The 24,859-nt window shown below is 35.8% G+C and overlaps 1 long non-coding RNA gene across 1 annotated transcript; it reads right to left on the reverse strand.

The window, feature by feature from the left end:
- Nucleotides 1-1,549: 1,549 nt before the first annotated feature.
- LOC140013293 (uncharacterized) lies at nt 1,550-2,322 on the reverse strand. The gene is made up of 2 exons (XR_011820364.1): nt 2,185-2,322; nt 1,550-1,969 (listed from the first exon to the last, which is right to left on the reverse strand). It is a non-coding gene; the product is annotated as an uncharacterized lncRNA (long non-coding RNA).
- Nucleotides 2,323-24,859: the final 22,537 nt, after the last annotated feature.

Here is a 24,859-nt window from a genome sequence, read left to right on the forward strand (position 1 = left end):
AATAGAGCAATTTTAAGTCCTTAATAATTGCGTCTATGTGCTCATTATGGGTTTGACTCTTTATGTTCCTATACTCGCTTATAACTCGTATACTTTTGAATATGTTGTGAGGGGTATTTAAAAATTTATATATATAAAATTTGACTGTAAATTTGAGCTTAATTTTATATGCATACCTCATACACATCAGGTTTGAATTTAGTAACAGGGGGCTATTCTTCTTTTTGCTTGAAGAGAATCATATCCTTCGTTTTCCTCTTAATAATTTCACTTTGAATATTTAGTATATGGATGTACCAAACTCAAGAAAATAGTTGTCAAGTTTTTAAAAATTTCATTAAATTTTTTGGAGGAGTTTGTTTGGAGAGTTTGATGTCTATAGTTTATCTTCTAAATTTTAATTTAGTTTGATATTAATATTCAATGATTTTCAATAAGATTGAAAATCAATTAAAGCTTGTAAAAAGTTTTCTTTATATGTTTTGTTGAAGAAAAAATTAGTCTTAGTACAACACTTTACATACTTAATATTTCTTTTATTTTTAGTAATTATGAGAAAAAAAAATTTGTGACTAAGTATGACAAAAAGTATACGTATAATGTGCAACACATATTCTTTTATGCTAGTTTCTCTAAATATTGGACAAAAGGGGCATAATTTTAGAAAGTAATATGTACAACGTCCAACACACGTTATCTTTTTTTTTTTTAACCTAACTACATATTTGGAATTAATTTAGTAAGAACTTATGCATGAATTCCTCCTACATGCTTGTCAAACTGAATAAAGCTAATTTTCTTCCTCATGTTCTTCTAATGTTAATCTAGAGTCAAAATCAAGTAAAATATCCGTAGAGCCAAATATGTTTTTTGATTTTCATTTAAGAAAAATATCCAATATGAAAGGATGTTTCTTTTTGTCTTGGAAAATTGGTCAAAGTGGTAAGGTGGAAGTGAGAAAAATGTGACCTGCATCAGTTGGAGTTGATTTCTGAGGAATTAGTGCACTGGTCAAGAGATAAGAATGCTGATCTCATGGATATATAAATATATATATATATATATATATATGAACATTATAAATGACGGCTATACTCTAAAGGCTCCATAATATTATTCTGGATAAAACTGAGCAAATGATGCAAAAGCAGTTGGTCGATCAAGTAAAATGAAAGAATTGTTAAGTTCTTGAGACTTTTATCTAAAATGGGTTTCTCAAGTTGAGTTTTATCAAATTTAGTTTGGTTGATATCATATTTATAACATTTGGTGTACACTTGTATAATTTTACCATAATCATAAATTTTTCTCCAACTTTGTTGTATGACTTGATAAATTTCAATTATACTAAAAATTGTATTAGTTTACGACACATATTGTAAGAAATACAGCAACTGGAAAAGTCCCGATCCACTTTTAGTTCTAGTTTCCACCTCTCTCTCTCTCTCTTTCTGTTTCCCTTGTATGTTTGGGAGAATTATAATTTTTCGAGATGTAACTAGTCATTCTAGGTGCTGTATCATTAATTTGGCTATGTATGACACGTTGCTTCTTGCAAGAAAAATATTCATTTATGCTTCCATTTTATTGAACATGATTCGCTGTCTTACGAATCACTGATATACAACATAGTTACATTCCACTCTCGTGGAAACTGAAATACAAACTAAAAGGGACATATATTTTTCCCATTATTTAGTACTCGTTGAGCCTGATATTGGCTGTCTAAAGCACAAACACCAATCATGGAATTAATATTTAGCATAAGGCCAATCACAGTATAGTGAACTTCCATCCTCAAAGTAAAGAGTGCAGCCGTCGGAGACGCAACAGTTGGTGCAGTCTGTGTAGGTCTTCGTTCCATTACAGACCTTGTACACGGTGCCCCCTATGCAGTTTCGTGGGCAGGGCCTGAGGGGCGCTTGCCTGACAGCCTTGACTTCAATATTTGCCCCCAGAAGAATCATTCCTGTTTTCAGTACCAAAATCATTTTAAATCATGTGCAAACCAAATCTTTTAAGAGGGGTGAGTGCAGATATTTTGAAAAATCATCCTTATGTGTGTGTACGTGTATATATATATATATATATATATATGTAGATGGGATGAGTACTTCTCTTTTTATTTTTTGAAACTGCCCCAAGAGGTTTAACTCGTATACAAAAGAATAAAATTGTACATACCACAAAAAAGAATAGCCATTGCACCAATCTTGTTGATTGCCATGATTCCTGGTCTTCCAAAAGTTAGCGTTCTGATTTGAAATCGCTTGGGCTTTTGGATAGGTTCTTATATAGATTGAGAAGAGTAAAGAGTGAGAGTTGATCGTGCTATTAGGTGCAATTGTTGTGCTTCCGTAGAGTTGTGGGACATGTCCATCCTCAATTATTGTGCGTCGGGGTCCATCTAAAATTATTTTAATGTGTTTGGATAGGAAAGATTTGGCAGCCTACATTGGAATGGGGATTTGATCAGCGTTGCTTTGTTAATTGTTGGGTAGTGAGTGTTTCAACCTTTTGCTAAACGGGTTCTAATAAACTTCTTTATAGGGCTTGCCTAGCCACCGTTAGAAAAGTCTACATTTAGTTCACTTAACAAAACAATTTAGTAATAATTTCATCCACATTATCCTAGATAATATAACAAGCTACCTAATTTCTAGACATCCTCACGCGTGGCATGAGGCACTTATTCAATTGGTCAAGAATATAATTCATGGCCACCACCTTCCCAGATTGGTCCAAGACAATTCAGATGAAGGATTTGTCAAAAGTCATTAGTGACTTCGTTGACAAAAGATCACAATGAGCCGTAGCATTTGGGGAGAAAACTATACAAATTTGTTGACAAAAGGCCACAATCGGCCATAGCAATTAGTGCGAAAACATTTACTTGTATACAGATGGTACTAACTACACTGACATGGAAGAACGGACAAATTGCCAAAGTCCAATTTTCCAGCTCGAGCGTGACATTTGTGGACGGCCAACCGTGCCTGTCTTCAGCCAAATCTACACGTGATTTTCACTGGATATTCAGGCATCTAGACACTAAAATAGACGAGGAAAAATGGTGCTGCATGTTTGGCACCTTACTAAAATAAATGGGATTCATTTCATCGGTTGTTGTGGTTAGGGAGAAACGCTTCGAGAGTGCTCATCAAATAATTCAATATGTAGATCAGGAATCCAATTCTGATCCAAAAACTTAAACTATTAAGTCTTGAACCCTTATTTATATATTAAGTGCTCTTTCTCCATCTTTCGAATCAATGTGAGACATAATCCTTTATTCATAAATCTAACAAATCTTTTCCTTTATGAGTAACCCCTCATATTAAACCCAAGTTTAATGGCTCTTCTCTGAACTCACATTAATACTCAACGCAAACCCACCTTAACACCAAAGGCAAACCCAAGTTTAATGGCTCTTCTCTTCTAATCATGGATCCACTATTCTTCAATATCCAAAATGGATTCTGAACCCCTACCAACCCTTGGCTCCTTGGTCTAAGGACAATTCGATCCTCGGCCAAACCCATGGCGCTCCTGGTCCAATATCAACCAAATTCCTTAGCACTTTGATTCATCACCAAGAAGAAAATTTTCACCAGATCAATTCCTAAAATAATCCACTTGCCCATGAGTAGCTCAATCTAGCAACCTGAAACTCTGATACCACTTGTTAGGGAGGAAAACCTGGAGATAGCCCATCAAAAAATTCAATATGTAAAGTCAAGAACTCAATTCTGATCTAAAACTTTAAACTATTAGGTTTCGCACCATTACATATTAAGTGCTCTTTCTCCATCTTTCGAACCAATGTAAAATATAATCCTTTACTCATAAACCTAATAGTTGTGCACCAAAGCTCGAGAAAAAAATATAAAATAAATGAGGCCAGTTGTTGAATAAGTGTTTGAGCAAATATTAAGTCTAAGGTCAATTACCTTCCAGGGTTTAATGTGTAATTGAACCATTAATGTTATAATAAATTATTTTTTTATCATATGGAATGCTTACATTTATATAAGTATGATAAAACTCTTAGAGTAAACCTAATCAATGAAATCATAGAGTTATAATGGTGAGATTCATTCAATTATAAATAAGTTTATTCTTAAATATTTCTAGTCGAAATATTAACAAGAAAAGGCATTGTTAATACGGTTAGACTAGCATATACTATGCCGCTTCAATATGAGAAGTAGTAAACCTGATATACATGATGTCTGAAACTTCTAAATTAGTATATTAGTGCTTGATAAGATGATCAAGTTCATTAGATTGATCCGTACAGAGATATCCTTTAAGTACCAAATGATTGATCTCTAAGTGACATTTGGGCAAGTGATTTTTAGATTTAGTATTATCATGGTATCTTGAATACAGACAGCTATACTTTATTTATTATATGATTGCTCCCATAACAGAGAATGCTCACAACAATAGCAAATGTGTATATACTTGAAGTATGAAAAAATGGTGAATACCTATAAGAATTTTCCACCTCTTATGGAAGAGGAGTTATCTCATGTCTGACCACTTATAGAAGTATAATTCAAAATTCTTTGTGCTAAATGGAAGAGTTTTAGACAGTATTTCTATATACTTTTTTATTGGATTTATGTTTTGGTACAAGAAATGAACATTAATCTCATATTGGAATAGACACAATTTATTCCAATATTAATGTGAGATAAGTGTGGTAAAAAAATATTAATTACATGGTAAACATTCGTTGAAAGGTGAAATCATCCACTTCACTTTTTTTCATTACTTGAGTAGTCATGATGCATTGTTAGATGTCAATCTTAGTTTATAAAAATGAATTGATTGATTGGTAGAATCAATGACAAAGTAAAGAAGTTTTAATTTATCTAATTTCATTTATTAAAAATTATAACTCTTACTTATTGCCAACACATATGAGAACCTAATGGGTCATACACATAAAGTACTACATTAAATAGATTAAATCAATTTCAAGTAGGGATTTGATAGATAGTTTTTATAACTTATAGTTTAATTTGTGAAACAAATAAAAATTGAGGGATTTGTTGTGCAAATAAGTTTAAGTCTTTCAAATACAAGAGTTGTATTAGGATAAGGAAGTTGAATCCTATTGGAAACTGGTTTCAGGTTTTCATAAGGATATGGACAAGTTATTTGTTTATAAAAATACTCACTAAACATTTTTGCTGTCAAGACTAATTGATACACCAATTGTCTTGTGAGATTTTTGAGAAAAATCTTGAGAGAAAAATACCCAAAATTCGTCCAAGAAAATAAGAGAAGAATCACATCTCTTATTTTTCTCATTGGAGCAGTAATTCATAGTAAAAAAGTAGTGTTTTTCTTAACCAATTTATGGGAAGTGCCTTGGCAATAGGGAGCACTAATCTAGCTTAAACTGATTCAACTTAGTTTAGGTTCGTGTGGATCACCGTTAAAGACAGAACATTTGTATTGTTACGTGGATCGCTTTGCCCTTCTTTGTCAAATCTCCGTCGGTTTAAGAAGATTTTCATGGATTGAAGTAATTTTCTTAAATTAATTTTATGTCACATAGATTTAATCAAAGGTGGATCTACTAAAGGAATAAAAAATTTTAAATTTTTCGCTATGCATATCTCTATAGTTCCTTACAATGGTGTCAGAGCCAGATTTGATTAACCCAGGTGACAAATTTATTCAATTGTCATGGATGATGATTAGATCACAATTATATGCTATTCTTGAAGTTAGTTTTGGGTTTTATATGAACAAAGTTGATTGAAAATTTTTTAGAATTGTTTTTAAAAATTTTTTAATGCTTGTAATATGAAGTTTTCAATCGAAAAATGAAGTTTTTTTGGCCGCTTTATGATGAGATCACGAACGGCACAAAAACGAAGATAAAGTGATAATGGCTAAATTTGCTGTCTTTTTTAATGTGTTTCATATTGTTTTTGAGTCAATTTGTAAGATATTTGGTATGAATTGTCCATTTTATGTCACTAATGAATTATTTGTGATTTTTTATCATTTTACTTGCAAAGCTTCTCTATTTTTGTAGGTGAAATGATCAAGTTTAAGTGGAATTAGAAGTAAAATGAGCACGGATATGAAGCTTGAGGAGTCACAATAAATGCTAAGTGAAGTGGTGCAAAGGAAAAAAGAAAACAAAAGGAGAGAAGATGAATCCGTGGCAGAAACTGCTCGCATTTCCTCATGCGGTTTGTGATCAGAACTTCAATTCATAGTTGCTCTATACAATCCCTGGAAGAATCCCTCCAGGGATTCGTCCAAGGGATTCCTGGCAGCTGCAAGTTACCAACTTGCATGCTTCTTGTTTCTTTCTTTATCTTGAACAAAACACAAAAGGACAATTGCTACCAACTTTTGGAGGATCTAGGAGCTTTTTTGTTGACTCTTAACAACAAAGAAACACATTATTGAGGAGAGAGATTGGCTCCTGAAAACCAAGAATATATACTAGCTAGTTCTTCTAGTTTGAGGAAGAGTGGGTAGTGAGTTCAAAATTAGCTTGAGAGAAGAGAGAGAGTTTGGAGGAAGAAGAAGAACAACAAAAGGGTTGTGTCTTGCCCTTTGGGGCAAGACACAACCCTTTTGTTGTTCTTCTTCTATTAATGTAACACAACCCTTTGGCGCAAGACACAAACCCTTAATAAATGTAATTCTCTTTATTTTCTCTTATATTAATGTAGGTTAGTGTAGTATAGTCTAGTTGTGGTTATCCAAGCTTGTATTGGTTCAACAAGGAGGCCAACGGAGATGAAGAAGGAGAGGCTCAAGAAACTCTAGTAACAAGGATTCTCTTATCTCCACTTTTTATCTTTGTATTGAACTCTAAATTTGTTAATGCAAGATTTGGATATTGTGTTTGTGATGTTATTTCAAAATATATGCCTTGGGTATTTGGTTGAACTTTCGATGATTGTTTGGTGTTAATTTCTTGGCTAAATGATGCTATTATCTTGATTGAGTTATTTAGCACTTTTGCTCTTATAATCATGATTAACTGGCCATCGAATATAATCATCTAAAAGTGTTAGATTTGCAATGAAATTTGAAATTTGACACTAGTTCATAGAAGTGTTAAACCTAGGAAGTACACTCATGAAAGTAGAGGTACACCTTTGTGGATTTTGTGGCTTTGTTCCATGTAATTTCATAGAAGTGAATGAACTTATAGTTGAGTTCATAACCACGAAAGTATGTATGAATTAACTATAGGTATAGTTGGTACACCGGCGAAAATGGGTATCACATCTATTAGAAAATTATGCCATAATTTAACTGAGATTTTGGTACTCATTTGGTTAGGGAGTTAGGCTAGTATGAATAGGTAGGGATTCCATTATCCAAGAAGTTTTTATTTGCATTTATCTATCCGTTTATCCCTTAGTTTATTTCTTTTAATTTGTTGAACATCTAAATAATAAAGGAATTTAGTAGTGCCGGTAATTATCTATTTTTCTTTATGGGATCGACTCTTAATACCCTATATTCGCTCTTGACTCGTATAGTTGTGACAAATTACGTATGGGGTATTTATATTTCTATAAATGTAAAACTTGACTGTGGATGAGCAAATTATTATATGTATGCCCCGCACTCGTCATAAAGCATGAACTAAGACGAAAATTGTAGGACGTTATCAGCATGATTAAAGTCAAGGGTAAATTGTCATTGATGCAAGTCATATGACCAAGACCCAAGGTTTGATTAATCTTGCATAGCAGAACGTTCTTGGCTTTCTTATGGCATGCATTTTTTTTTATTTGTTTTGAATATCGAACATTCTTGGTTTGGATTGAAGATTATTTGAAAATTTTTTTGGGATGTGATATATATGAGATAAAAGGATAATTGAAAAATGTGTTTATGAGGTAATAATTTTTTTCTTTTAAGAAATTTCAATCCAAATAGACGTCTTGATGACTATTTAAATGTGATGAGATCACATAAGTACAAAATGCAACGATTAAAGGAGAAACATAGAAGCCATACCTATATATATATTTTTTGGAAACAGGTTACTTTATTTCATAAAAAAGGAGGGCGTACATGGCAAGCAAAACCAGAAACCACAAGTGCTAGCGTAACCTACACTCTAACTCTATGCAAACTTGGAACACCCATTTGATCAAGAGCGAAGTTACCCCTCACCAAGCGAGGCAAATCACGCAATGAGCCATACGTTAGAGTCTTCCCTGAGTCCGCTCCAATGTTTGCAAGGCGGTCAGCCGGTTTATTCGCTTCCCGAAAGCAGTGTGATACCTCTCTAACGAATCTTTTGACTTTTAACTGGTCCTGTAAGTCCCCTCGCAACTGCCACGGACACCGAGTCTTCCCTTGAATGATTTGAACCAGAACCAAAGAATCAGATTCTAAAATGCAACTCAGAATACTCACGATCAATAGCCAGCCCAACACCAAAAATCATCGCTTTCAATTCAGCCTGCAGACTCGTCATCCCCCCAAAGAAGCACGAGTACCCTAAAATAAACCTTTCTTCCGAGCACCGAAGCACCCCCCACCTCCACTCACCCCCCGATTTCCCCGAGAGCAGCCATCCGAGTTCAGTTTGACGACATTATGAACTAGGCAGCTCCACCGAACCACCAAGGTCCTGGAAACCCTATGCAGGCCAGCCACCATACCGTAAAAACTCGGCCAATCTTGAGCAGAGATAGTGATGCTTTTAAATTTAAGGAGGAAAATATCCCTGAGGTCCTAAAAAATTGCCGCACACACATGAGCCATGGGTCGCAGATGGCCATCAAAGACAAATGAATTCCGCATCTGCCATAAATTCCAACAGATCAAAGACAGCAATAAACGGAAAAGGTACTGGAGGTATGGGTTTCGAGTAGGTTTCAACCACCAGCTAACCAACTTGTGGCGTATCGTAGAGGACTCCTGAAACCCTCCAATCACCCCTTCGAAATAACCCCAAATCCTCTTTGCCGCCTCTCCGGTATAGAAAATATGATCAGAAGACTCTTGAAATGGGTGTAGACAATAACCACAACAAGAGGGGCCGAATATACCAAGTTTATGCAACTTGCCCATCACCAGCAAATAGGACCCTACCAATCTCGACATGAAAAAAGAAATCTTTGTCGGCTGCCCTTGAAGCCAGAGCAGTGAGTAGAGCCAAGAGCTATTTCCATTCTCTCGAGCGATCCGGTTGGCTGATGCTAATGAGAAGACACCGGAGGTACTAGGAGCCCAAACCATGGTATCCGCCTGGTCCAGCGAGGGAGGCATGACTCCCAACATCCTCCCCACCCATCCGCTAGGCGCTACCCTGCTTAACCGCTGTACATTCCAACAACCCTGTTCAACAAAATCGAAAACCGCGCATAACGACATAATGGGCCCGTCTCCAACCAATTATTATGTCAGAAGCTCACATTGCCCCTAGCCAAAACCCAATAGATGTGTTGCTCCGCTACTCCCTGGATAGCCACCAGTCTCTTCCAAGTCCAAGAGTCCCCGGGAGAAGTATCAGCAAAGGAAGGATGAAGGTTGGAGCAATATTTACAGTGCATGAACTCAACCCACAACAATTGTCGCAATCGGAAGTGCCACCATAATCTCATGGAGAAGGCATCAAACACATGCTTAAGGGATCTCAAACCAGCACCCCCTGTCATACGAGTTGCACAACTGGGCCCACTTAATCCAATGGAAGCGCGGCCTAGTGTCTGAGGAACTGCACAAAAAATCAGCAAAAATGCTCTCCATCCCACTAAATATCGACTTGAGAGGGGTTGAAGCAGCGAATGTGTGAAGTGGCATAGAGGACAGCACACTCTTGATTAGAGCTAATTTACCACCATGCGAGAGAAAGCTCTCTTTCCATAACAACACTTTACTCGTGACCGAGTCACAAATCCCTGCAAAGTAGCATCTCTTCCTCCGCCCTGCATATAAAGGATAACCCAGATATCTAACCGGAAACTCCTTCGACTGAAACCCAGTCATCTTCGCAATAGACCATTTCCTGCTCCCGATAAAATTGGCATGAGCCAAGACACAGCTCTTTTGTTGGTTCACTTTTTGTCCTGACACTGAAACATAAGCGTCTAGCGCCTTCATCACCAATCGCATAGATTGCCGCAACCTACTAGAGAAGACAATAATATCATCGGCATAGGTTAGATGAGTAATAGGTGGGCAGCCCCGTGGAACTCTAAAAGGCGTAAAACCCCAATAGCTACTCAAAGTGTTCAACAGACGAGAAAGAACTTCCGCACTAATCACAAAGAGCACCGGTGAAATCGGATCTCCTTTGTCTCAATCCACGACTAGATTTGAAGAATCCCTGAGGCGCTCCATTAATTATTACTGAGAACTACACATTCGAGATAAGTCTCCAAATCATATCAATCCATACCTCATCAAACCCAAACCTTCTCAACACCTGGAGCAAAAATGGTCAAGAGACTCTATCGTAGGCTTTGGCAATATCGAAATTCAAAACTACATTTCCCCATCTATTCTTCTGGTGAATATTCGACACCAACTCCTGGACCAACAGAAAACTATCACAAATTTGCCTGCCCTTAACAAAGCCACTCTACTGAGGAGAGATAATACTTGGCAGCACCTTTGACAACCGAGTCGCCAGTTTTGATATAACCTTATTGACAAAGTTGCAAAGGCTTATGGGTCGAAACTGACTAAAGCCTTGGGGTGAGGATACCTTTGGAAGCAGTACTATCAAAGTCGACGAACGCTCCTCAGCAGCTTGTGACCATAGAAGAAGCTAACGACGGCTTCAAACACATCATGCCCCACCACGCCCATGCAAAAGTTAAAAACCTACCTGTGAATCAATCCATCAGGGCCCGCCGCACTCTCCCTATCCATTGCGAATACCACATCTTTTATCTCCTCCATCGAGGGAAGACGCTGCAACTCAGTGTTTTTTTCCCTTGAAATAATATTGGGAATGACCTCCAAAGTGCTTCATGACCCTGTACAAGGTTCGACCGAAAAAAAGGCTGTCAAATACTCCACTGCCTCCTCTGAAATGTGAGCTTCATCAATCAGCCACTCCCCCGTGTTACTCCGAATCCGGTGTATAACTGATTTACCACGTCTCTCTGCCACTACTGCATGAAAAAACCTTGAGTTTTTATCTCCATCCTGAAGCCACTTGATTCTTGCTTTTTACCTCCAATATGCTTCCTCCTTGACTAGAGAGTTCCTCATAACCGCCCTTGCCTCCTGGAGTGCTAACCATTGTTGTTGTGATGGGTCACTATCAAGTGCAGCCTTCGCCGCCATTACTGCCTCCTCTGCCTGCTTCACTGCATCGAATATATTGCCAAAGTGCTCCCGCGACCAATGTTGGATTGCATGTTTAGTGAGCCGTAATTTGGCCGCCAACCGCTGCAACGGGCGTCCTGGGCAATAGCTTGACCAACTCATTCTAATGACATCTAACAGCTCTACTTTCGAAGTCCAAACGTTTAAGAAACGAAAAGGTCTAGACTTGTTATCAAGTTGAGTCAAAGCTGATAACAGGAGGGGGCATGATCGGAAGGCCCTCTGCCTAGGTACCGAACTCCAAAAGTCATCCCCATTAAAGTCGTAGTCGGACTACATAACAGTCTATCTAGTCACTTCCAAATTCGAGCACGACCACCCCTATTGTTACACCATGTGAAACATGACCTGAGAATCCTGCGTCAAACACTCCAGCCTTGAACATAAATGATCTCAGTTCTACACCTTCATCAGCCTGCCCTGCTTCTCTTCTGCACTAATAATGGTGTTAAAATCCCCCACCACCAACCATGGATCATCCCTCGGTTTATCCGCTAACAACGTTGACCACAACGGAACGTGCTCTTGCTCAGTACACCTTGCATGGATGAAGGAAAAATAAATGGGAACCGACAGCACCTGAGGTGAGATTCTAAGGGACAGGTGTTGAGAAGATTTCCCAACAGGAGCACATTGGAAGCCATCTTTATAGAACACCCAGATAGATCCCTCCTTATTAACCATCCAACTATCTATATTGAGATGAGCACATATCATTTAGATGTCACACGCCCAAACCTTAGGCTCACAAATAGCCACTAATTGAATCGAGAACTCGAAAATTAACCTTTTTAATCTATGAAAATTTGGAGTACGCGAGATATCTCGAATGTTCCAGAATAGAAAATTAATCATCAGATAATGCAGAGAAGGAGTTAGAGCACACCTTTGCCTTCGAGCGTAGAGAACGATCAATAGGAGCCCACAAGCGAACACCCTTACGCTTAGGTTTATCAACTAGCTTAACATCACCCCACCATTAGTCTTCTCCTGAATCTGTTGAATTATTGGGTCAAGGTTAAAAATGTCGATCACCAAGGAGCTAGGCTTACATTGCCGTTGGACTAGTTGCCCTCGCGGCGATAGATTGCCAGTCCTCTACTCAGCCATGGAAATGGCCTCCTCCTCCAACTACCCGTCGGACACCACCTCCTCCTCTCCCTCAACCGCTGCCCCAGGTTCAACGCCATCCCTTCCATCCACTAACCCATCAGGCGATGGTTGCACCTGCACCTGTTGGAAAGGCAACATGTGCGCAAGCAAAGGGTCCTGCACCAACGTAGCATGGCCTGCTGCCACCCTTCCTCATTGGCTCCAACTGCCGCAAGCACCATGCTGGTTCCAGCAGGCGGCCGCTGCTGTTCTCCCCCCAAGCCCACGGCCTGCGGCATCGCCAACTCCTCCCTAGAGTCTTCCTGCTGCCGTCCCATCCTCCATCAAAGGATTGACCCAGCCAGCCTGTTGGTGATGCGCACAGTCTACGACAACCCCTCCAGCACTTGCCCCTATGCTACCCATAGGATTATCCCCATCCACATTCTGCAAAGTTTCCTCTTGGGCAGTCTCCTTTCCCTTTGCATTAGACACCAGTGGGACGCCCTCAACAGGCACAAGCGAGTTACGCACCTCATCACCCTTCTTCTCCACCTTCTCCACCTTCAAAGTAGGATGAAGAACGAAGCATGAAGCCCTGTCATGTCCCTGTTTGAAGCAATAGTCGCAGTATTAGGGAAGACGTTCCGGGATAAGCTGCTGCTAAAAGCCACCATGCTGTCCATTACCAATCCATATCCGTGACTGGAAAGGTTGTAGGAAATCAATCTCCACACACACCCTAACTACACTAGGGCGCACTCCAGAAGCTGTTGCAGAGTCCACGAACAAAGCCTTACCCAAGCAGCTCACAATCTGAAAGAGAGACTCCTTGTGAAAGAGATGAATTGGCAATTTCGGCAATTGGAACCAAACCGGCACCACCGAAGGCTTATGATCGACATGGAAAGCGGCTAACCATTTAAACACTCGCAAAGAAACACCATGTATGTACCAAATCTTATGAGACCAAAGCCTAAGGAAATCCACCTCATTCCCCAATCGAATGAGAACATGTCCAGAGTCGAGTAAGCCTACCGATGCTGTTTCCCTAAGATCCAAAGTCAGAAAAAACTTCCATATAACCTCCATGCTAGACCTTCCCTTAGAGAATTTGCCGACGAGAGCAAACGTGAAAGGAGCGGACAGAGTGTCAAGATCATCCTGAGCAAAGGATATAGCAGGCTCGCCCTTATGAGAGGACAGCATAGCCTTGACATTGAGCAGGGGCTGATTCAACTGAGAGAAGAGTGAAGAGAAAGACTTCATTGCAAAGGTGGGAGAGAGCGAAGATGGTTGCCCTCCAGGCATCAGCCGGAGGGCAGCCATGGCTGCCATGTTGCAAGCGAAACCCTAGGAAGAAGAAACTAAGGCAAGTCGGCGGCAACCCTCGAAGCCATACCTATGAATTAAGATGAGCCAAATTAATTGTTCAAATAGTTTGACTTTGTAAACTTAGGAATGTTGGCCTAATATTTATCATAGTCAAATTGATTTGCCTTGGTTTCTTCTTCCATGCATGAAAACGTTTCATGCCTGTATTGTTTGGTTGCTGGAAATTGCATGAAATCACTGTTTTACAATGGTTTTTAACGTAGTCCCACCGCAGCTACTTTGTTGCATTTTTTTTTATTCTTGTTGCTTCGAATTCCTACCATGTAATGATGGTGAAGTTGATGTTTGATTGGTTAACAATTGCTAAAAATTTTCTGGAGAAAGGAAAATTGGGAAACCAGTAAGTTTCCAATGACAAATAAGATATGGTCATTGATTTCCATTTTCCGTGTGGGTTTCTAAGACAACATGAAAAGTTCCTATATTTCTAATATGATTAGAATTATGGTATTTTTTAAAAAAAAATCTTAAAAATTCAAATTGGAAAAAAAATTGTTCAATTATGTTTTGAAAACTTACTAAATTTTGGTGAGACTAAAATTAAGAAAGTCTAATCAACTTTAGAAACTTCCAAATTTGTTGAGATTAAATTTGGCAGGTGTTGAAATACCTTAGAAACTTTCTAATTTAATGAAATTAAATTGGGAAAATACTCTAAAGTTAGTATTTGAAATTCTAAAATGACTTAAAAGAAAATTTCCTTTCCTAAGTGAATTAAGAAATTCTAGTTGGACTAGAAAATCATTATTTAGACTTGGGCTCATAATCAGATTAGGCAAAAGTTTTGTTCATGGTTTTAAAATATTGAAAATTGTTCTAATGAGATTAGAAAATGTATTCCATAGTTTTTTCAAGAATTGAAACTTTAAATGGCTTAAAATTTGAGCATATAATGATTCACGATTAGAATTAAATAAATGCATTATTATACTTTCATTTAGTGTTGTATTATGTGAATGCATGATGGATGGTTATGGACTAAAACCAATGGGAATGGTTGAATGTATGTATGTTTTGGTTTTGGTATTTTTGAAATAGGACCTATGTGTCTTGCTTTCTCTAAATACTCTCAATATAAATGCTCTTTTCATCTCACTCCCATTGAATGTAAGTCAAAGTTTCTCTCAATATTATGTAATGGACTATATTAGGCATGGGGAAAGGTTGAGAATCTAAAATATTTAGATTAGGTTTATATTTATAATGTACAAAGAAGATGGAGATGGCACCAATTCTACCATGACAGACATACAAAATGTGTACAAGGCATGGAGATGTTATTTGTCTCTTAGTTGACCATCTAGTTTTCTTTTGGCTCAAGAGAACTAGTTTAGCAATAAAATCCATAATCATCCATGTTTTATTATAGTCTGTTTATTTATTTATTTTGATGAATGGATATGCATGTTATATACTTGATGAGACCAACTTGGATATATTATGTCTAAAATTCCTCAATTAAATGTTAAGTCTGGACACAAGTTGCCTTTCATTGTTATAGTAAAATAGGAGTTCTTGTTCAAGGACGTATTTTATTATGAGTGAGATCTTGGAATAATAAGTTAAACTTAACTACAATATATAACTTGTTCACCTCAATGAAGGTTGTATGTTGTAGAGGCAAAGATTGAGAAACACATAAGATGCATCTTGTCTAAAGTTGACAATTTAACTATCTAGAAGTTATAATTATTGTAATTGGTAATAAGTACCAACTTGTTTTAGTTATCTTGGTTTATTCACCTTAATGAAGATTAAAATAACTAAAATGAGATTCTAACCCACTAGGGATTTTTGAATTCCTGGTTTCATGTTTGAGGGTTATAGTATTAAAATAGTGGGAACAAAATCAAACTTATTTTTATTTTTACATAAATAGCAATTCTCTTTTATCTTTACAACTTGTTGAAGAAATTATGAGTAATTACATATTATTCTTAATATAATTAATATTTTCAATTTCTTGGACGGGCAAAGAGACTTGAGAAAAGTTTTCAAGTAAATCTGGTTATATCTTTTAAAACTTTAATACTTCCAATCATGGAAGATGGAATGGAATTAATAGTATATGCTTATAGTAAGTACAAAGGAGATGACGATAGTGTGTCATAGATGCTTCCTAAATCTCCTATGTTACAAGGATTCATTTTCTTTCACCATAATTAGACATCTCAAAGCGTTGAATAACAGATAATCAAGGTTTAAGATATATGAAATTCTTGAACAATAATTCCATCACTAAATGACAAAATTTTCTCTAAATAAACATTGATTTATTAGAGAATGATTAGCTATATTGAAAAATTAGGTTAATCAAATTTTGTCATGGACTATAAGTCAAGTTTTGACTAAAAGAATATAACTTATCAAGAGTTGAAAAGGTGAATCAATTATCAAGAGTTGATAAGTTAAAAGGTTTTAAAGAATAAGTCTTATAGTACAAACTTTGATTGCATGATTTTAACTTGAATAAAATGTAACTTTGTGAAAGTTTTATTTTAAGTTAAGTTTATAATTGAGATTAATTAGTATATTTACTTCTAAATTAAATTCCTTGGGTATGAGATACCAGATATTCAATATGCTAGGATTCAAAAGAAGTAAATTAAAGAGAAAGGTAATGATAAGTATGCATTTTGAGATATTTAAGTGTGTTTTATTATTTAGTTTTGGTATGTTTTTATCCATTTTTATAGTTAATTAACTAGGTTTCTAGTGAAATTTACATTTTATGGTTTAAGTGTGAAACATTGCATTTCTACATGTTAAAATGGTGACAATTTCATGTTTTTGTAGGTTTAATGATTCAATCATCAAATGGAAATAATTACAAAGACGTTTGGATGATTGTTGATGATTTGAAATGATTTAAAAAGAATACAAAGTACTAAATTCTCAAGAGATGAAATGCAATCAAGTATTAAAGAAAAAGAGTTTGACAGTTTTGATAGCTGTTGGTATTTCAATTATATCTTGAATAACCAATATCAGATTGAGGTGATTCTTGAGCCATTTTGAAGTAAGACATAACTTAACATTTCTTATAAAGATATCGAAATCCAGTTCATGAGTTTTCATAGTCACAAATTCGAAATACAGTAGACCATTTCTGTTGTCAAAGCTGAAATAGGAGATTGACCAATCAAGGATATTTTGGTTATTTTTTCAGTTTGCAGAACTCCAAATTGAGCGATTCTTGAAAACTAAAAAAGATAACTAAAAGGGCCGCAACTTTTGTGTTTTGAAAAAAAGTTAGTTCAGCCTCTATTATCAAGAAAATATTAGTAAAATTTGGTGCAAAAATAGAGTAAGGTTGAAGATTGGTCAGAAATGAGGAAACTTGCAATAAGGCATAATATGGGGTAATATGCGACCTCATGCCCACATTTTCAGAGGTCACGTATGCTTCAATTGCAATTACAACTTACTCATCAATTTGTTCTATATTCACACAATTTTTTTAACTATTCCCTAACTCAAAATTTCGGCTATAGCTATAAAGAAAAGTGTAGAGATTTCAAGAAACAACTTTTGGTGATTTCAAGAGACAAAATTGTCAACTAGAAACAACTCGCGTTGAGCTTTAATGTTCTATGGGAGCTTGCATCGGAATCCAGATTTGATCAGCGTTGCTTTGTTTATTGTTCGGTAGTGAATGTTTCAATTTTGATTCCGATTGTATAGTGCTAGAAATTAGTGGACATAAATATTAGGAAGTACCTCTCTTGTTAAACTTTACTCTCCAGCAATGGAAAAGATTAATTTGCCAAAAAAATTGTTGAAAAGAATCTGAAATGATTAATAAAAAAAATATTGCAGAATCAAAAGTGGTCCTAGTTTACGGTCAAATGAATGAACCGCCGGAAGCTCGTATGAGAGTTGGTTTGACTGCCTAACTATAGAGCTGTTAAGCCAATCAAGTAGCTCGAAAGCTCGTTAGAGCTCGGCTCGTTAAGGCTCGAGCTCGGCTCGTTAATTTTGGTTAACGAGTCGAGCTCGAGCTCGAAACATGCTCGTTTAGTTAACAAGCCGAGTAAGCTCAGCTCGTTTGATACTCGAGTAGCTCGTTAGAGCTCGTTAATGAAGGGCATATTTGCCATTTTAGAAATCAAAATTATATAAATTAAAAATTATAGATTTTTATTAATGTTAATTTGTACGAACTCGAGCTCGAGCTCGTGAAGCTCGACTCGTTTGTGATAAACGAGTCGAGCTCGAGCTCGAGCCACATGTATATTTAACGAGTCGAGTTCGAACACATTTTAAAGTTCGTTTTCTTAACGAGCTCGAGTCGAGCTCGGCTCGAATTAAACTCGAGTCGAGCTCGGCAGCCAAATACTCGGCTCGACTCGGCTCGATTAACAGCTCTACCTAACTACGTCGGAATATTTTCAAGATGTTAATGAACAAGACGTACTTCTATTTATTGATCCGTTTTGTCCAAGTAGGATCCGAAGTGTTGGCCTTATTGAAGTGTCAAAACGTGAATGTGCGTATTAAGATAGCAGGTCAGAGTTGATAAAACGTATCAGTTGACAAACTGCTCACTACCTAGATGCAACGCTACAAACAAATCAGGAAAGAGGGATTAATAGTCACCACAAAAATGACTCTTTGTATTGAATCTCAAATGCTCATTCAATTTAAACGTGTACTCGAAATTCTAGAGTAGAGCTCTTAAAATATTTGAACTCCTTTTGTTTTTGGTCCAAGGCAGCGATGCGAAGAATGAGACATTCAGCACTAATTTGCCATACATCAGCAATGCATAATCACCTATAAATCCGGTGAAAATTAACAATTCCCATGTTTAAGCTGTAAAATTGAACCTTGACAATTTGTCCACCTAACACAAAAACACGCCCAAAGTCGCGAGAAGTAGTGGTTTTCTTTTGCCTACATGGATGGCTTTTGTGTAACTCACAATGCAACAATATCCTGCAAGCCTACAATCAACTTTTGACCAAAGGCAATGTTGCAGTTTTTCTAATTCTATCTGCATTGGGCCCTTCAGTATATGACATTGAAATTGCCTTCATCAGTTGCAAGTTTAGGTGTTTTTTTAGGCTGAGAAATGTTGTTCTAGTCTTCTAGACCTGCACATGAGCTTGCTCAATGCACTAGCCTTATTGCTCAAACTGAATTCTGGTAGGATAACCCAGATTGGTCCCAAAACAATTCAGATTAAGGATTCCTATGCAAAAGCAATTGTTGCTAGACAATAGGTGTTGGATATTTTAATATTCCTAATTTCTTAGCCTATATATAAGGCATCTATCAACCAAACCAAATATATACTTTGCTATCTCTATACTACCTTCTATTTTTTCCTCCACTACTATAAGAGTTTATAGGGCAAAGAACAGTGTTAGTATGAGGTTTCTGTCTTGCTCCAATAGTGTAGATTGAAGTAGACTACAGTGTGCAAAAGGTTGGGCTGTTGTATCCTGGAGGCAACGTGCTGAGACCTACTACACCGGAGGATACTCTATAGGGGCGCGAATCGTCTTAAAGAGAGCGACCTAATCCGCGCCTCAACCCATGCCAAATCAACATTTTTATGGTACAAATTATTTGCATTTTTAATGCAAGATGAAGGTATGAATTTTTGTTAATTTATTTGTTAAATTTTATTAGAGAAATTATTGTGACTTATATGATTTATTTTGGTCTAGAACCAACAATTTTAAGACGACTTAGCCTCTTCACATAAGATAAGGTTATGGTTGCATATTTTGCTTCTAAATAATCTAATCATAAAACTAACATAATCCTGACAATGAGAATCTTACATGGTGTCTAACATAATCCGCACAAACTTTAATAAACAAGATATTTCATGTGAATGGTCACAATTATAGACTGAGACTAGAAAGGATAGTATCCATTGGTTTTATGTGCTTTAGAGTCTGGTATCAATATTATGTAAGCGCATATAAATAATTCGCAATATATACCTTTGAATCCAAGTTGCCTATTATTAACAGAATATCATGTATTTGTTTGTTCAAGAAAAACATGGTACTTGCATGATGTCTTTGTATATTATTAGACTAAATATAATAATTTTTTGCCATGTTTGAGTTTTTAATATATGTTGTATGAAGCAACTATTTTCACATGAGCTTGTCATGTTACATAGTGAACTTTCAATGTCTCTTATATTAACGGATTTATTCCGATTGAAAATTTTGGCATTGACATATAAATGATTAATTTGGTGATAAAGATATATACTCCATGAAATGCATGTATAACGTGGCCAGTTATTGTCTTAAGAATAGTGGTATCAAGGTGCATAAAAAAAAACTGCAATTATGAGGGTTCAAGTTATATTTAAATAGTGGGGGTTTAAAATTCTCTAGTTTTGTCTTCAATTCATATGATCTTAGTCCAGCTTGAGGTCTGCATTTTCATAAGCAATAAACAGTATTGATAATACATGAAGAAAAGATTACACTGTCACCAAGGAAAAATTATATACATGGATAATAGCTTTAGTGGCTTGAAGTTGTGAAATATAAAGTTATTAGCCATATAATTCTCAACAATTCTATTCTCTTGACTCGTATTTTGTTAAAATTGTGAATATGAACTTTTGAGTTGAAAATGTGATATTGTACATTGAAAAATATGTATTCGAGTCAAAGGCCATCAATTTGTAGGCAACCAACAACTTTTGGATTTGTATTAAATTATTTCATGTTGTTTGCTATGTGGCTGTCTTTGCATTTAATGAAAACTGGAATACTTAATTTCCTTGCCAAGCATGACTATAGTAAGACTATGCTTGGATGGAAACACGGACAGCGGATGTTGACTAAGCTGGTAGCTATGAATTTTGAAACTCTTGAGATTTTTCATTATAAGGCTTGCATTACTTGCAAGTTGAATTTTGAAATTAAAAAATAATAGTGCATTGACTATTATATTTTTTGAATTTTCTTAATCTCTAATTTGAGTTGTGCAGATTAAAAAATGAGGCATGATTTGGATAGATTTGAATTACTTATGTAGTTTTCTTGCAAAAGAAAATTCATTGAGGACTATGAGAGTGGCGGGTTACTAGATTACTAGCCACTGAGAAGATTACAGAAATGATGGAAATTAATGTGGCTTTGCTTGATGTGAGCAAATATATGCCCATTCTATTTGCTCAATTTGTGAGTATAACATAATTATTGTTTTTTGAATCTATTCTAACTTTATTTTGAGTTGTGCAGACTAGCATTCACTGAAAAGTATGACCTGATGTGAAGGTACTTGAAATATTTTTTGATATTTTTGCAAAAGCAAAAATAACCATGGAGATTTTTTAGAATGGCTTCTAGTGCATCACTAGACTACTGGCCATAGAAAAAATTAAAAAAAATTACTTATGAGTAAATATACGCCTACACTATTTGGCAAAAATATATGGATGAGAAATTTTCTCATCGAAGATTGGTTCCATGTATTTGGACCACTAAGAGATTATTTGAAAAAATTCGAGAATATCATATCTTTGTTATTTTATTTGTGTTGAAAAAATAAATCTCAAGCTTGAGTCAAGGATATGATACACATCGAGAGGGATAAGACAAAAGTCTAATATATGTTAAAAATCACCTATGAGGATACAACCACCTAGGGACTGGAGATCCTAAGAACTAGGTCGGAGGCAAACGAATCATAGAGTGATTTGGTTGATTAATATGCACTACTTTGATTATATTGTCTATCCCTATGATGTAAATGCATTTGTGATCCTATGACGATAAGCGAGGTTGGGATTTTTATTCCCTTAATGAGTTCTATAGCCCTTATGGGTGGGATGTCTAAGTCATAGGAGCATCCTTGATAGACTCACCTATATGAGTGTGGAAGTAGGGCCGCTTCCTATAAGAATTTGGGCTGGTTCTCTAGAGCACTCATGAAAACCGGGATAAAGCACAAGGCCATAAATGTGCTGGCTTATGAAACCTATTTGAGAACACTGAAAGGTTCATTTGTGTGATACGATTTAACGTGCCCTCAAGTAGTCATCGTTTAAAGGTTAAGTCCACTTTGACTCTAGCACGGGAATTGTTGAGCACTAAGTGAAGGTTTAAAGGCATTGCCACCTTCATTATGCATGAATTTTTAATCTTTGCCCTATTAAGTGTTAAACTTTGAATATTATATTTTTTATTAAAATAAGTGGGGGATTGTTGGATATTTTAATAAAAAATATCACATATTTATTTTGAATTCAAATAAAATAAATTACAAATTCTTTAAATAAATTTTCAGTTACAAATTGAAACATTTAAATGTGTAACTTATGGGATTTATGTCTTGCTTTTGTAACTTATGTAATGATTAGGTTTTATGAAATCATTTAGTAATTTTTTTACCATTATGCAATGAATCTAGACTTTCAATTTGTAACTGAAATATGAGGTGTTAATTCCTATTAATGTTGGTATTTTAATATTCCTAATTTCTTAGCCTATATATAAGGCATCTATCAACCAAACCAAATATATACTTTGCTATCTCTATACTACCTTCTATTTTTTCCTCCACTACTATAAGAGTTTATAGAGCAAAGAACAGTGTTAGTGTGAGGTTTCTGTCTTGCTCCAATCGTGTAGATTGGAGTAGACTACAGTGTGTAAAAGGCTGAGCTGTTGTATCCTGGAGGCGACGTGCTGAGACCTACTACACCGGAAGATACTCCGTAGGGGCGCGAATCGTTTTAAAGAGAGCGACCTAGTCCGCGCCTCAACCCATGCCAAATCAACATTTTTATGGTACAAATTATTTGCATTTTTAATGCAAGATGAAGGTATGAATTTTTGTTAATTTATTTGTTAAATTTTATTAGAGAAATTATTGTGACTTATACGATTTATTTTGGTCTAGAACCAACAATAGGTTTTCACAGTAAAATCACGTACAATTGTCCCTATCCTCTGTTTGTCTTTGGCCTAAACTTAAAAACCGTTAGCTCTTCTTCACTTAGTGGCCCTAATAGGTATTCATAGTAAAATCATGTACGTTTGTTCCCATCATCTATTTTTTTAATGTCAAAATTAAAAAAAAAGTCGTTGTCTCTTGTTCAATTTAAGGGTGCCCACGTTTTATTAAAATTGACATTTCCCAGCAAAATAATTTTTGTTCTTAAATATGCATTTACAGTTTGGTGGATTGTAGAATCTGGTATCTAAAATAGGATTTTGCCCACTAAATTTTGTAGCCACTTGAGAAGGAATCCTTGCAGTCATCTTTTAGAATATCATACAAATTTTGTATCCTCTGATTGCCATTTTTTTCTTGGATAAAGTTTGTACATACTAACAGTGTATACACAAGTGGAGCAGGATGCACCACAGCTGATCACAATTTAAATTTAACTATTATATTTTACATACATGATATATGTCTAATCCCACTTATATATATTCTGTTAGTGTATATAAAATTTATATATCTTTTTTCTTACAATTGGTATTATTTTCTAGTACTATTAAACAGAATTGGCTCAATGATTTGCAGCGGTCATAGAAGGAGGAGCAATAGCAAAGTTGCAAGCCTCAACAAAACCTACCAGCAGAAGCTGATGCATTAATAATAGAGGCAGAGGCAAATGAAGTTGAGGGTGACCAATTGCCCTCCCGACTTTGAGAAATTTTTGTTTAGGCATAGAACTTTTGAAAATTTATATATATTAATAAACCAATTGAAATAATATGCCACCAAAGTGACATCTATTGTGGAAATTAATTTGTTTTATAATAGAACTAGTTCGATACTTATAAATTTCTAAATATTGATTGACCCAAAAGGAGGTCAATATTTAACAAACTTGTGTGTGCAATTGTGGTAATAAACACATGGTGATTACTCAAATTTTACATGTGAATTATAAACTAGTCCAAATAAAAATTTATTTTTAACATGTTCTTGTTATTAATATTTGTTATTACACCAAGATATCACTTAGAAGTTAATATTTCTGTTCAAAAATGAAATATTAGTAACTTGAGATTGGGTTATCTCTATTTGAAATATATAATTTTTTTTACAAATAAAATGACATCCATACAAACACAATCTTCCTCAGAATTTGGGACCCGTCCATCGTAAATTATTGTTATTGGGACCGGTCCTTCCTATACGTTCCCATGCAAAAAATAGTCACGTGATAATTTCGTCAATTTTTTCTCCACTTGCATGCCTGTCCTTTATCACAGCCTGCCATTATCCGGCCTCCGGGGGTCTGAGGTGTCAGCCATCAAACATCATAATTAAGATAATTAAGAAGCTTTGTCCGTAGTTGTAAGTAGGGAATCTGGATTCTTTTATTGCTATCATATCATATAGGTTCGAACCTTTCCAACAAAATGATGGATTTGTTGCCGACATTTTTGTTGCATGAGTTTAAAATCACATCGCCATGTTATTGAGCGGGTTCCACCGCCACATCACATCAGATATGAATGATATATAATGTGCTTTATCTTTTGCGCATAAAGGTAGGTATTCGCCAGAGGAACTGCCCTCTCATCCAACGAAAACATACTCCATTTTGGCCAATGCAATTATGTGTTCAGAACGGAGATTATTTGAAATAATTTTTTTTAATCAAAATATATTTTATTTTGGCTGATGCAACTATGTTGCATTTTTTTGATATAATTCATGTGAGATAAAATTCTGATTAAAAATATATTTATGATGTAAATAAGTAAATTTAAGTAAAGAACTTGCTATCCAAACCAATTGGCTGTGAGAGCCCGAGTTAGATACGTATCCATATCAACATTAATGAAGCGATCAATACATAAAACTGGAACCATCATGCTGTACTACACTAAAATTGTAAGAAGATATCAATATCAATTTCTTTTTCGTGGGGTAGGTGACAGCATTAATTTCTTGCTTGCATGCTTTGCTAGATTTTAAACTCTTCCATATTGTTGATTATATGCCACGTATATATAGTATCGATAAGGGTACCTACTGAGAGGACCACAGTGAAAGAACCATTTTCTTTGTT

This window comes from Coffea arabica, chromosome 8c (genome assembly GCF_036785885.1).
Source record: "Coffea arabica cultivar ET-39 chromosome 8c, Coffea Arabica ET-39 HiFi, whole genome shotgun sequence".
Taxonomy (NCBI): Eukaryota; Viridiplantae; Streptophyta; class Magnoliopsida; order Gentianales; family Rubiaceae; genus Coffea; species Coffea arabica.